The sequence below is a fragment of the Astatotilapia calliptera genome, chromosome 23 (genome assembly GCF_964374335.1).
Source record: "Astatotilapia calliptera chromosome 23, fAstCal68.1, whole genome shotgun sequence".
Classification (NCBI taxonomy): domain Eukaryota; kingdom Metazoa; phylum Chordata; class Actinopteri; order Cichliformes; family Cichlidae; genus Astatotilapia; species Astatotilapia calliptera.
Window position 1 is genome coordinate 25,844,511 of NC_137443.1, and position 13,235 is coordinate 25,857,745.

The 13,235-nt window shown below is 40.3% G+C and overlaps 1 pseudogene across 1 annotated transcript; it reads right to left on the reverse strand.

Moving 5' to 3' along the window:
- Window positions 1-1,726: 1,726 nt before the first annotated feature.
- On the reverse strand, window positions 1,727-7,772 carry LOC113016395 (uncharacterized; annotated as a pseudogene). Its single transcript, XR_013905297.1, has 2 exons — window positions 7,631-7,772; window positions 1,727-3,046 (listed from the first exon to the last, which is right to left on the reverse strand). The product of XR_013905297.1 is annotated as an uncharacterized LOC113016395 (transcript).
- Between the last annotated feature and the right edge of the window lie 5,463 nt (window positions 7,773-13,235).

Genomic DNA, 13,235 nt, shown 5'->3' on the forward strand with positions numbered 1-13,235 from the left:
AAAATCTGTACCTAAGGAGCTGTAGTCATACACACTCATGATTATTGATTTAAAGATGGCCATACCAAACTTAAGGCCATACCACCGTGAGCACACCTGATTTCATCTGATCTCAGAAGCTAAACAGGGTCAGGCCTAGTTAGTACTTGAAAGGGAGCCATCTCTGATTGCTAACTCGGAGGATGTTGGTCTGCTCCAACTTTCCGAGTGGGAAATCCAAGTTGAGGGGATGTTCCACAAAAAATTTCCAATTAGGAACTTGGAATTTCTGACTTCCAACTAATTCAGGAGCCCGGTATAAGCCCCAGCACACATAAAGACCCCCGCATGGGCACCTTACAGCCAGCAGCTGCAACCATTGGAGTGAGAGTGTGTGTGCAAATGTTAGACAAGGTGCTTAGGCATAGAAAAAAGCACCTGTATGACTGTGTGGGTAGTGTGGTGAATGAGGCTTGTGGTAAGAAAACACTTTGAGTGCTTAACTAGAAAGCAGTCTTTGACTACCGGTCCAAACAAATGGCAAAGGACATGCCTCTTTGAAGAAAGGTTGATTGACTGGTACTTAAATAGTGCTTTCTACTCTATTTCAAATAGGTGCACTTCAGAGTTCAGCATCTTACCCGATCTACTTCAACATGCAGACTACAGGAACTGTGTTTGGAACGGGCAACCTTCACGATTAGCTGTTAGCCCACTCTACCTTGTGACCCACAACCACTACCACAACAACAACAGTAGTAGAAAAAATGGGCTTTGTTTGGTGAAGTCCTGTGAAAGCTCCAGCAACAGGAGATTGAGGACAATTTTGTCTAGCCTTTCATGCTCTTGAAACTGCTGCAGAAAAGATAGACTGTAATGGATTATCTCTAATATAGCTGTCAGTCAACTGGACCTTTTGATTGTGCTTATGCTGTTGGTGCCTTTTGGAGCATTTTAATGCAATGATCTATTATATATATATTGCTAAATGGTTGTGGAAATCACTTCTGTTCTCTGTGTGTCTGCAGGCTTACCCGCTGGCTGGTTTTTGTATAAATCTATCCTTGAGCTGGTTCCCTCTTATCTGTGTGTATACATGTGTAATCAGCAACCTTCCCTTCAGTCATAACAGACATGCTTTAAAGGGCGTTTTGGGAGTTTTTCTGGGAGGGAACCCTCCAAAGCTGGGAGGAGACCGTGGGGAAGAACATTATTTGTTTCAGATCATCAAATACATTTAAATAATAGACAAAGATAACCCAAGTATGAGCATCTACCCCCCCCCCCCCCCCCACACACACACACACACACACACCCAAGTTGACTCTGAATATAGCCTTCCAAAAAAATGTGGTTACTCAATGTCACTAGTTACACCCAGACCTGATTACGACCACACCAGTTGAATCAAGAAAATAAAATTGAACCTGATTTCAATATTCTCAAAAAGAAACACATTATGTCATGATCTAAAGAAACAGCTGACAATCAAAGTCACTGACATCTAACAGTCTGGAAAGGGTTAGAAAAAGAACAAAAGAAACCTACACAGCATTTCATAAAATCAACATCATAGCAACAGTCAAACATGGTGGTGGTAGTGTGATGGTCTGGAGTTGCTTTGTTGCCTCAGGACGACTTGCTGTAACTGATGGAACCACAAATTCTGCTCTCTACCAGGAAATCCTGAAGGAGGATGTCCGACCATCAGTTCATGTCTTGAAATCCTCAGTTAAAAACAGATTTGTTGTGACCACAACCCAGCTTCACATATGTAGAATGCAATGAATGGATGGATGGATACAATCTCTGCTGCCTTCTTGGCCAAGTCACTTTTGAAAAACAGGTTTTTAATCTCACTGAGGCTTCTATCTGGACTTTTTAAACTCCACTTCTAGTCTAGCTATGAGCACTCTTGGTTGAAAATACTATCAGACTACAGTGCGAGAAAAGAAAGAGTGATATATTTAAGTCAGAAACAGAAGTTGCTTCAGTAGTCTGACTCGTCTGAAAAGTCTCCCTGCTGCGTCCAGTGGAATCCCTTCTTCTTCCTCCTCCTCCTCTTTCTCTCACCCATCAGCATGGCAGCCAGCAGGGTGATGATGACGGTGATGGTTATGATGAGCACAGTGACCGTCTCAGCAATGCACAGCTCATCATCCACGTTTATCAGAAGGTAGCCCTGGAGGTCAGGTGGCGAACTGCATGTCAGGTTGTAGTAGTCATCCAGGAAGAGCCGCTGGATGCTGTGCAGCTTCCGGAAAACTCTCTGCAGGTCACAGTCGCAGTTCCAGGGGTTCCCCTCCAGCAGGAGGTGGGTGCTGTAGGTGTGGATGCTCAGGAATGTCTTGAAGCAGATGGTGGTCAGCTGGTTCTTGGCAATGTTGAGTAACGTCAAGCTGGCAAGTGGCTTGAAGACACCAGTCTCCACCTCACTGATCTGGTTTCCGGCCAGGTTGAGGACTTCGAGAGAGCGCAGCATGGAGAAAGTGCCACTCCTCAGAGACGTCAGCTGGTTGTCCTGCAGGTGGAGCTGTCGGAGGAGGCTCATTGAGGAGAACGACCTCATCTGAATGGTCTGGATGCTGTTGTTGGTCAGGTTTAATCGCTGGATGCTGTCCAGGTGCCGGAAGGTCCGGCTGCCCAGGGTGGTCAGTCGGTTGTGGGACAGCTGCAGCTCCTGCAGTGAGGCTAGGCCAATGGAGAATCCCTCAGAGAGAGTGGTGATCTGGTTCCAGCTCAGATCCAGCTTCTGGAGGAACTCCAGTTGTGAGAAGGCCCCATCCTCCACCACGCTGATGTTGTTGTTCTGCAGCAGGAGTACCCGTAGTTTGCGAGTGGTGTTGAAGGTGCGTTCGGGGATGATGGAGATCCAGTTGTCAGACAGGTCGAGGCGTTCAGTGTTGGGAGGCACTCGGCTGGGGAGCCGTGTGAAGGAAGCCCTTGAGCATATGGTGAACTTGAGGTCTCCACGACAGTCACAGCCCTTCTCACACCCAGAGCTGTGAGACCTGCAGGATGCCTCCGTCACCAGCAGGAGGAGCAAAACCAGCTTCATGATGGCTCTCTGAAACAACAAGGAAGGATTTTACCACTCAGTGACCTCTTTCAGGACTGTGACATGGATACACAAATCTCATACTGTGCAGGAAATATATATAGATTTAGTGTGAAGATTTGTGATTGTAGTGATTAGAAGAGGAAAAAAATGAAGCATTATGTTTCAACTATGTTTTCAACTTTTTACATTTTGAACAAAGAGTAACCCTTTAAACTCTTTTGACTATTTTTCTTTGCAGAATTGGTAGGGTTCATTTAAATTGGTTGGTTTCCAGTCACGGTCCTGGCTTTTATGCATCATCCGCTTTGGCTTTGGCAAGGCCAGTCCAGACGTTTAATGTGAGGCTGCTTTATCCATACCAAAACCAGTTTTGATGTTTGTTTGGTATCATAGTCATGTTGGAACACCCAACTGTGTCCAAGTTTTAACTGTCAGACTGTTGATTTGAGGTGAAGTTGAAGAATTTGGAGCTAGTCCTCCTCTATTATATTATTATATTATTCCATGAAATTTGTTCAGCTTACATTGTACCAGTACCACTGATAGCAAAACAACCCCAGAGCATGATGATATCACCACCATGCTTGACAGCTGGTATAGTGTTCCTAGGTTTGAAAGTCTCACCTTTACTCCTCCAAACATACTTGTGGTCAATGTGGCCTACATCAGCGGTCCTCAGCCCCCGGGCCACGGACCGGTACCGGTCGTTTGGTACTGGACCGTGAGAGTTGAGATGTGAAATTTATGGTTTTTAGGGTTTTTATCGTTAACTCGGTTTCCCTGGGTCTTTTCCAGTGTTGTAGTTGTGTGGCTTATTTTGAAAGAAATTAGGCATTACCATAGCGACCAGAGAGCATTAAGGGGCAGAGAGGAGGAGGTTACTCTCAGTGTTGTCAGCACTGCTAATAAAGTTACACAATTACACAGTGAATTCGTGTTTATTATTAAATGTACAAAATACCACAGTTTTTGTCTTGGTCGTATCATTTTATTTTGTTGTATTTATCCGCAACACCTTAAAGGCCGGTCCGTGAAAATACTGTCTGACATTATACTGGTCCGTGGTGCAAAAAAGGTTGGGGACCGCTGGCCTAAATAGCTCAATCTTTGTCTCTTCTGACCATAAAGCTTTAGGTGAGTGTATGTACATATTTGAGCCTGTGTGGATTAGAGGAAATCCAATATAAATTCAAACTTGTGCAGCCAATTCTTGTTTTTTAAAGTTATTAAAAATGTATCCTGTACAATCATTCCCCGCCTGAAAAAGACAGTTCAAAGAAATCATTATAATACCAAAATTACAGTTACATTCTTGCCCATAAGGAGCAGATGTAAATTTCTGACTACAGCTGTATATTTCTGTGTTTCTGACGAATCGACATTTTTATAACTGAGAAAAACAACCAAACAAACAGATAGCTGGAGATCTCTACCTATAAATGCTGTTGCCTTCATTTGTTCTTGAATGTACAGTGAGTTAGACCTGAATCTTCTTTGTTTTTATAAAAGTTGTAAATGCTGACTAAAACAACTGTGGGAAAAAAATAATCCTTTTTTTTCATCACAGGAGCTCTAAACTAATCTTGTGACCCTGTGTGGGAGCTCGACTTCAAAGCATAAATCCACTAATCTACAAATGACAGCTTTCAGCAGGACTTCTTTACAGCACTGAGAATTTAAAATTTTCATAAAGACATATGCAGTACTATCTGTGATGAGATAAATGAGAAATCCAGCCTAAACGGCTAAGAGAGAGAGCCACTGTACCTTGATGACACTGCAAACTTTTTAAAGGTGAATTTTTAGATTTTCTCATTTAAATTCATTCAAACTCATTTAAATATCCTCCAATCTGATCTATGATCAGAAATGGGTCAGGGAAAATATTCCTTTATTGTAAAAAACAGCAGTCAGATTTAACTAATCATCATTACAAAACAGATGTTAAAAAATCTGAGATTTTCCCCCCACATTCAATCACAGCTCTGCCATTCAACCAGGGCTGTTTAAATGAACATTCATTTAAACACCACTGGGTGTTAAAACCAAATCAGACAACTCTAACAGAAACAACAAAAACCCTTTACTAACTGTCCAAATAGACAGACCACCTTTGCCATAAAGAGGTTGCGCAGGAGTAACAACGATGGGGGAAAGGAGATCACGAGGCAACACATGGGGAAAAAACATGAACATTTACAGGTGACAAAGAGGAGGACAGGACTATTTATACACCGAGGGCTGATTGAGGAATCACTCAGACAAAAGAAGTAAATATAGCACAGGTTCCAAAAAACTCTAACCCTCAAAGTAAAACAGGAACTAGTCAGAGACAAAAAGAGTTGCATCAACTATGAAGACATACACAAGAGGACTGGAGGACAAAGGCATCAAGCGTATGAGACACTAGAAGAAAAAGGTCAACTTTACACGCAGTTAGAACTTCACTAATACAGAAAGTAATGCTCAGTAAAACCTAAACTGAAACGCAGACTCACTTAAAAAAAAACCCCTGAGTTATGCCCCACTCTCATTAGTCTGCAAAGCCAGATTGGGTCGCGCCTGGGCTAATCTGTCACATTGCGTCAGAGATCATTTAAATAAGAGCTGCTGCAGCTCTACAGAGTTAAAGAGATGCTGTAATTACACATTTTAGAAGGTTTAGTTATACTGAAGCTATTTTTTTTATTATTTAATAATGCATACTGGACATCTGAAGCCTAAGAGGTTTTTATCTTTTAAAATGTTCAGTAGTTTTGATTTAATTTAATTATTAATATATTTTTTCACTTTTGCTTTTTGGTTGCAGTGCTATATATTATTTTGCAATGTTATTTTTCCTAATATTACAACACTTTTTGTAATTAAAAATATAATGAAAGAAAAAATAAATAACTAAAAAGTTGCTGATTAGTTCTGGTGAAATTTTGCAGTAAAAACACAATTTTTAAGTGAGCTTCTGCCCCTAGTGGGTAAAAAGGCACTGCACGTGGACCTTTGGAAGTAATTAAAAGTTAGTATATTAAAAAAAAATCTAGTTTAACAAATCCACTGGATATAACAGGAATCTCTTGGTTTTCTGACATATTTTCACTATTTTCCTGAACTTGTGTTGCAGTATTCGAATGAGAAATAGGTGCAGTGATTCATTTAGTCTTCAGACATGGTTCTCCATTTTGACAAGATGTTCAAGATATCAGCTTTTTCTCCCTGTTTCCTTCCTTAGGCATGGCTTCCTTCCACTAACACCATTTCTGAGGCTTCAGTGAACAGTAGATGAAGGTCCAGGTGCATCTCTCAGGTTGTTTTGTATGTCTCAAGGACAAGACTTTCAGATACTGTAGATAGTTTTCTTTAGACTGAGACTTGTTCTTTTGTTATCCACTTTTGCAGTTTCCTCAAATCTTTTAAGGTCAGACTGCACACCATGCAAGTTTTCAGCTAAAAGCTCTCTGAGAATCACCTTCTGTCAAAATTCAATTAAAGAAATGGGAAAAAATTATGTTTTTAACAAACAAATAAAAAAAACATTCCTCCAATAACGGTCAGTTACAAGGACTGAAGTAAAAGTGAATGAAAAAACATCCAATGTACAACATAAAACTGTAAAAGCTATCAGAGAACTATTGATCAAGACCACTTTAAAAAATGACAACAAAGTCTGGCTGCTTGGAAGCAAAATGCAAAGACATGACAAGCTGTGGCCGTCGGGAGGCTAAAGTGAAGCTGTTGATGGAGAATCACCATAATTAAACTAACTGACAAAAATATTTATCATTAAAAAAAAAACATGGAAAAATATTTTTCATCTTTGCCTGATGTGATGATCAGAGTTGTGATTAAAGGATTTTGGGAGTTTTCCAAGAAAGATTTCCAGGAAATAGGCTGCTGACTGTGGAACTGAAAACTATTCAAACATCTGCCTGCAGGTGCAAAACACAGAGTAAAAAAAACACAAAACTCCTTTTGTGCAAACTGTCAGACTTTGTAAAGCCATCAGGGGGCCGGACTGATTCGTCATAATTTAGTAAAAGCTGCAGCGTCTCTGCACTACTCCTCTGAAATGGACAAACGTGAATTCAGACGTCATGTCAAAAGTAGTCTGATAGATTTTAATAACAACAGAATTTGAACATAAATCCTATAGAATAGAGCACCGAGAGGTTTAACAGCATGTTATAATACCAGAGAAGCATCACTGCTCTCCTGTGTCACCAAAACTGATTTTGTTGATAAAAACAAAAAACTAATAATCATCTATTCATTAAAAAAAGGAGTTTATTGATTACAGATCTGGGAATGAATAAAGTTCATCTGAGTATAGAAAACTGGGTGCAGCGAGAAAGCAAAATCACATACATGACTCGAGCACTCTCACAGTTTTAAAAAAGGGTCCCCATCAGGGCGACGGCAGTAAAAACATCCTTTAAATGAAACGAATGCTCAGCAGACTCATTCACTATGTCGTCCTCTAATAAAATTATACCTGAACATGAGAAATAAGAAGAATGAGGAGCAGATGCAGCCTGTGAGATAAAAACCTCCAAAAAGTCTGTGTTGTCTGACCGTAACAGAACGGTTTCATCTTACCAGCAGCTGCTGCTCCTGCCTGCCCCTCCGTCCGTCTGTCTACCTGCTGACAGTCGTCAACATCCAGCCAGCAGCAGGTGGCGAGTGGACGTGATGGAGCAGAGGGAGGGGCGGGTCTTCACGGTCTGGAGAACCCGGCGAGCGACAACACAAAGACAGAGTGATGGAAAGAAACACAGAGAGGGAGGGAGAGGAGGCAGGACTCGTCAATTATTCACCACGCAGCGCTGTTGGTGTGCTGTTGGTGTGTGGTGTGGTGTGGGTGTGGGTGAGGAGATGGGAGCTTTAAGAGATTGAAGCCAAACTGGGCCACAGAGCAGAGAATTAGGAGGTCTGGACAGATTTGATTGACCGCAGGCGCCGCTGTGTTTATCTCCCCGATGTTCCTGCATGTTTACAGCAGGGTTCGTACACACAGCTGCATTTAAGTGTGGAAAAAAATTGGATCATCAAAGAAAAAATGGAAAAAATATGTCTTCAGTTGTAGTATTTATCATTATAACCACCCTGAGGAGGCGTCGGTGCATCCACATACTGACCATATACCAAATGAAAAGAAAACAACTGAAAACAAACCGAAAAGCAAAAAACTCAAAACTAAATCAATATATAACAAATCTGTTTTCGAGATTTCGAGATCAGATGTTCCATCACAAGAAAGGGTGATTTGTGTGCTTTCATGATCAGTGTCTGCGTCTTTTTTAAAAACTGGATGCAGAGGAAATTGCAAAGACACTCTTTGCGGATTTGCTTTAATTCAGACACACTGGATGATTTTCCAGCATGAACAGCCTGTTTAAGGTCACGTCAAAGCTTCTCAATCTGGTTTAACTCCAGACTTTGACTCAGCCACTCCAAAACCTTCATTTTGTTTTTTTGGAGCGAGTCAGAGGTCGACTCGCTGGTGTGTTTCTGATCGTTGTTCTGCTGCAGAACCCAAGTGCTCCTGAGCTTCAGAGCATGAACTGATGGTCGCACATCCTCCTTCAGGATTTTCTGGTAGAGAGCAGAATTCATGGTTCCATCAGTTACAGCAAGTCGTCCTGAAGCAGTCAGTCCACAGAACATTTTCTCTGGGTTGATTAGGTGTTCTTGGTAAATATGACACCAGCCTTTGTGATCTTTTTGGTCAGCAGTGGTTTTCTCCTTGAACTCTCCCATGGAGACTATTTTCCCCAGTCTCTGTCTTATTGTTGAATCATGAACTTTGACCTTAACTGAGGCAAGGGAGGCCTGCAGTCCTTTACATTTTGTTTTGTGACCTCCTTGATGAGCCATCGAAGCTCTTGGAGTAATTTTAGTCCATAGCTTCACCACTGTTCCAGGTTTCTTCTTTGTGTGGATAATGTCTCTCACTGTGGTTCACTGAAGTTCCTGAGCCTTAGAAATGGCTTTGTAACCTTTTCCAGACTGATACATGTCACTGACTTTGTTTCTTAGCTGTTTCTTTAGTTCGTGGCCTGATGTGTTGGTGTTTGAGATCTTTTATCCTGCTTTACTTTGTGAGACAAGCTATTTTTTGGCTTGGGGGTTTCTTTGTCTAATATTAACATATGTTGATGGGTTGAAATATGCACGCTTGATAAATATGCAAAAAAAAAACCCAACTAAACTAAGAAATGAGAAAAGGGGGAAATACTTTTCCATTCCACTTTATTAACAGTTCACTATAATTTATATACAACAACTCAGCAAGTTCACTTCAATAATAACCAGAACTCTACAAAGAGCAGTGCAAACTATCAGCCCCAAACCCAGCAGACCCAATGACGCAGAGAGTGATTTAACCCAGTGAACAAAAACAATACAATTTGAGCTCAGGTTTCTCTCTGAAAACAGTAATTCAGGTCAATGAGACAAGGACGAAGGAGCATCAGTGTGTTTTGGTATGAGCGATAACTCCCTCAGGACTCCCATGATGTCCTGAGGACTGAGACTCAGGTGGAGCAGGAAAAGAGCTGGTTTTATTTTCATTTAAAAGCCAAACAGAGTTTGATGTGGTGTGCATTAACCTCTATCTTGTTAGCTTTTAATCTGCACAGAGCAACAGTTTGTGGATTTTAAGAAGTTTTATGTAACTTGATAGATTCACCAGAGGTTGAAACTTCGGAGATGATCGTCTGTTCTCGATGTTATCAAGGTGGATCACGTTTTAAGCAGCGGAGCAGATTATGTTCCAAATGAGACATAATCATGTACCAATCCACCACCTAGTGACCAATCAGATCTGTGTAAAACAGCGGCACCGTTCCTCAAAGTGCCCTCAAACTTCAGAGTCCAGAAACGATCACATCAAAAATCTCTGTAAAACTTTACTCCCGTTTGTTTCCTTCTGAATAAAAACCCAGAATCTTTACCAAGAATCTTACTTGATGATCTTATTTAAATATTCCAGATATTATTGTTCATAATGAATACAATAAAATCAACAAATACAATTTTTTTCATTCATATATTTACGAAAATACAACAATGACTACGTCTGTGATCACTGTTAAATCTCCTCTATATCTAATTCTGCTATCAGTACTTCCTCTGTTCCCAGTACACAGTACTACCAGTACCAACACTCCTTTCACCTATATTGAATTTACTTTTACTTCCTCCTTGTCTCACAAATGTGTCCAGCTGATTGGGTGTCTGTGTTAACAGCTGTCAGACTATCATGGAGCCGGAGGATTACAGTAAGACAGAAACCCTGACAGTGGAAGATGAAGATAATCCCTGAGGAGGAGGATTAGCTTTATATTCTTCCCCTGCTGCTGCAGAGAGGAACATTAAAGTCGCTCTTTATTTCACTAACCAATTTAGTTTGATTATCAGTATTTTTCCCGAGCTGCTGTGCTCATTTTTCATTATTCTCTCTTCTTTTGGTAAATTGCTTTCAAACGGTTTTACAGCCATAATTTCTTTACACTGTATTCATTATTTGCATCAGAAGCTGTAAGTGAAACACGCTGTGATATTTACTGAAGGCTGTGAGCAGATCTGGTGTAGTTTCTGCTGCTGGCCACCAGAGGGCGAAGCAGGTCTGTTAGAAAAGGATGAGACCGCAGGCGGAGCAGCAGCACGAGTAGTAATGGTTCTCAAAATGTGGCTTTTACGTCAATAAAACTAAAATTGGATCCTTTTTTAATTTTTAATGATAATTTTATTGATCATGATGAAAACTGTGGGCTGGTGGGAGTGAACGTTTTTGGCTTTGAGTTTGAGGACCACAGGTTTAGATCAAGCATCAGCCTCTGGGGATGAAAAATGAAAAGAAGCTGACAGAAGTTGCAGTTCCACTAATCACCACCTGGGGTTCGTTAGTAAACAATTTTTACAGCCCAATGTGAACATTTGTTTTGGCCTCTATTGATAGCTTTACTGAAACTCTTTCTTACTTAGGACCGATTAGCATATATGTGTACTTGCATGATCTTCTCATTTACGTGAAGGATGTGGCTTCCTTGGATAACTCTGTGTTCAATCGTCTTGTCCAAGTGTGATAATGTCCAGCTCCAAGAAAACCAACCTGATGGTGTTCAAATCTGATCTTTTCTACAAAGAGCGGTCAGCTGACATCATGTGCACTAAGAAAACCTACTGGAGCTCATGTTAGAAATTATTGTGAGTTATGATTCTTTTCCCTGAGCTGAGCCTGTATTTCATCCACCTGATGAATCCCACTGTAACCCCTGACTGAACGCTATTTACCTTTTATGTGTGGAGGTAAGGTCACCCTCTACAATATAGGCAGCAGAAAATAGTTTTTTTTTTTAATTCACTTTCGCTGCTTATGTCCTACATAACAGGTCAAACCGAGTACACTCATTAGAGTTGGAATTTAAATTTGAAACATTTTTATCCTCATTTATTAATATTACTTTATTATTATATTAATACAGCACAAGGTTCAGTTAACTTAACAAAAAGTTATTAGACTACTTTTTACTTTCTTACTTTGAGGAGATTTCAGAGCCTGTACTTTTTCACCTTTACTCGAATAGTATTGAGTATTTTTTAACACAGGTATCTGTACTTCTATTTAAATAAAGAAAGTCTCTAATTTTAGCCACCTCTGGCTGGGAATGGGAATAGTAGTTGTAGCACAAATATGGCAGCTTCAGCAATGAATCAAGTCTGTTTTAGTTGATGCCTAAGAAGACTAAAACCAAGCAGCTTCAAACACCAAACCAGCGTTCTTAATGTCCTCAGCCTGCAGCACATGATGAACCTGAATGATGAGTTCACCAAAGCAGAACAAAGACTGCTGCTGGAACCTGTCCTCTGAGGCGGTGCCATCGTCCACCTGTGAGACGAGGTGAGACGAGGTGAGTACTTATTAATCCTTCTAAAAACGCCTGCTTCCAGCTGTGGAAAGAGGCGCTAGATGAAATTAGAGGGCTTCACACACTCAGTATAGACGCACAACTCTACAGGACAGGACCATCACTCGTCGCTCTTATTGTCAAAACACTAACATGCAGGTGTGTGTGTGTGTGTGTGTGTGTGTGTGTGTGTGTGTGTGTGTGTGTGTGTGTGTGTGTGTGTGTGTGTGTGTGTGTGTGTGTGTGTTGCACTGAGGTGCCAACAGCTCCGACAATGGCAGAGTGACGTGGCGGCCTGTTCACGCCCCTCCTCAGATCCGCCGTGGCAGCTCTGACTGGGTGACAGGAAGAGACTCGGAGAGGTTGTGGAGGTCAGGAAAACACGGGGTGTGCCGGCGGGAACAGATTGTCCCTGCCGCTGTCAAGTCTTCAATCAGGTCCTCTGATTGAAACACAGCGAGTGGACGCCCAGGGAAGTGATGACGAATGTCTTTATTTATTAAATACAAGTGACTGTTAATTACTGCTGTCCCCCTAACTAGTAGGCTGAGTAAGGGCATGAAGAAGACAGGGTGTTACGTGGAGTTAAAGTAAATAAATAAATATAAAAAAAAAAATTAAATGAAAAACACTAATTAATCATAATAAATGCTAATGAAATAAAAGGTGTAAGAATAAAAATAAATAAATAAACTAAAAATTGAAATTGTGGGACGAGAGGAAGAAATAAAGTAATTCTAACTAATGATCAGAAAGAGCAATATTAACAGTAATGAAAGAATTGATGTTTAAAAAGATACATTTAAATGGGTGATGGAAATAAAAGATAAAAAATAATCAATAATGATGACAATATAATGTAAATAAATACAAATATAAAAACAATAAATAAATAAATAGCAGAATAAATAGTGAAATTTGTTATTGTTGACAACTGTTGGAGTCAAATTGTTGAATGTTGTCATTGTGTTACTTAAATTTGTAAGTCTTAGTTCAAACTGTAGGATCAAAGACATTCCTTTGTCTCTGACCACCTCTCCAGCCAGTTTGTTGGTGGGGGAGGCTGAAGTGTTTTATTATAGGATAGATAAACAGATAAATACTTATAAACAAATTAAATTTGTGAGGCAGTGGAGAGACATAAACAACGATAAATAAAGCATAAAAATAACAAATATTGATAATAAAATAAATACAAAAATGTAAAAAAATATATAACAAACAAAACAATAACAATCCCATTTTAATTTTGAGGATTGATCAACACAGTGCTCGTTTAATTAAAAAAAAAT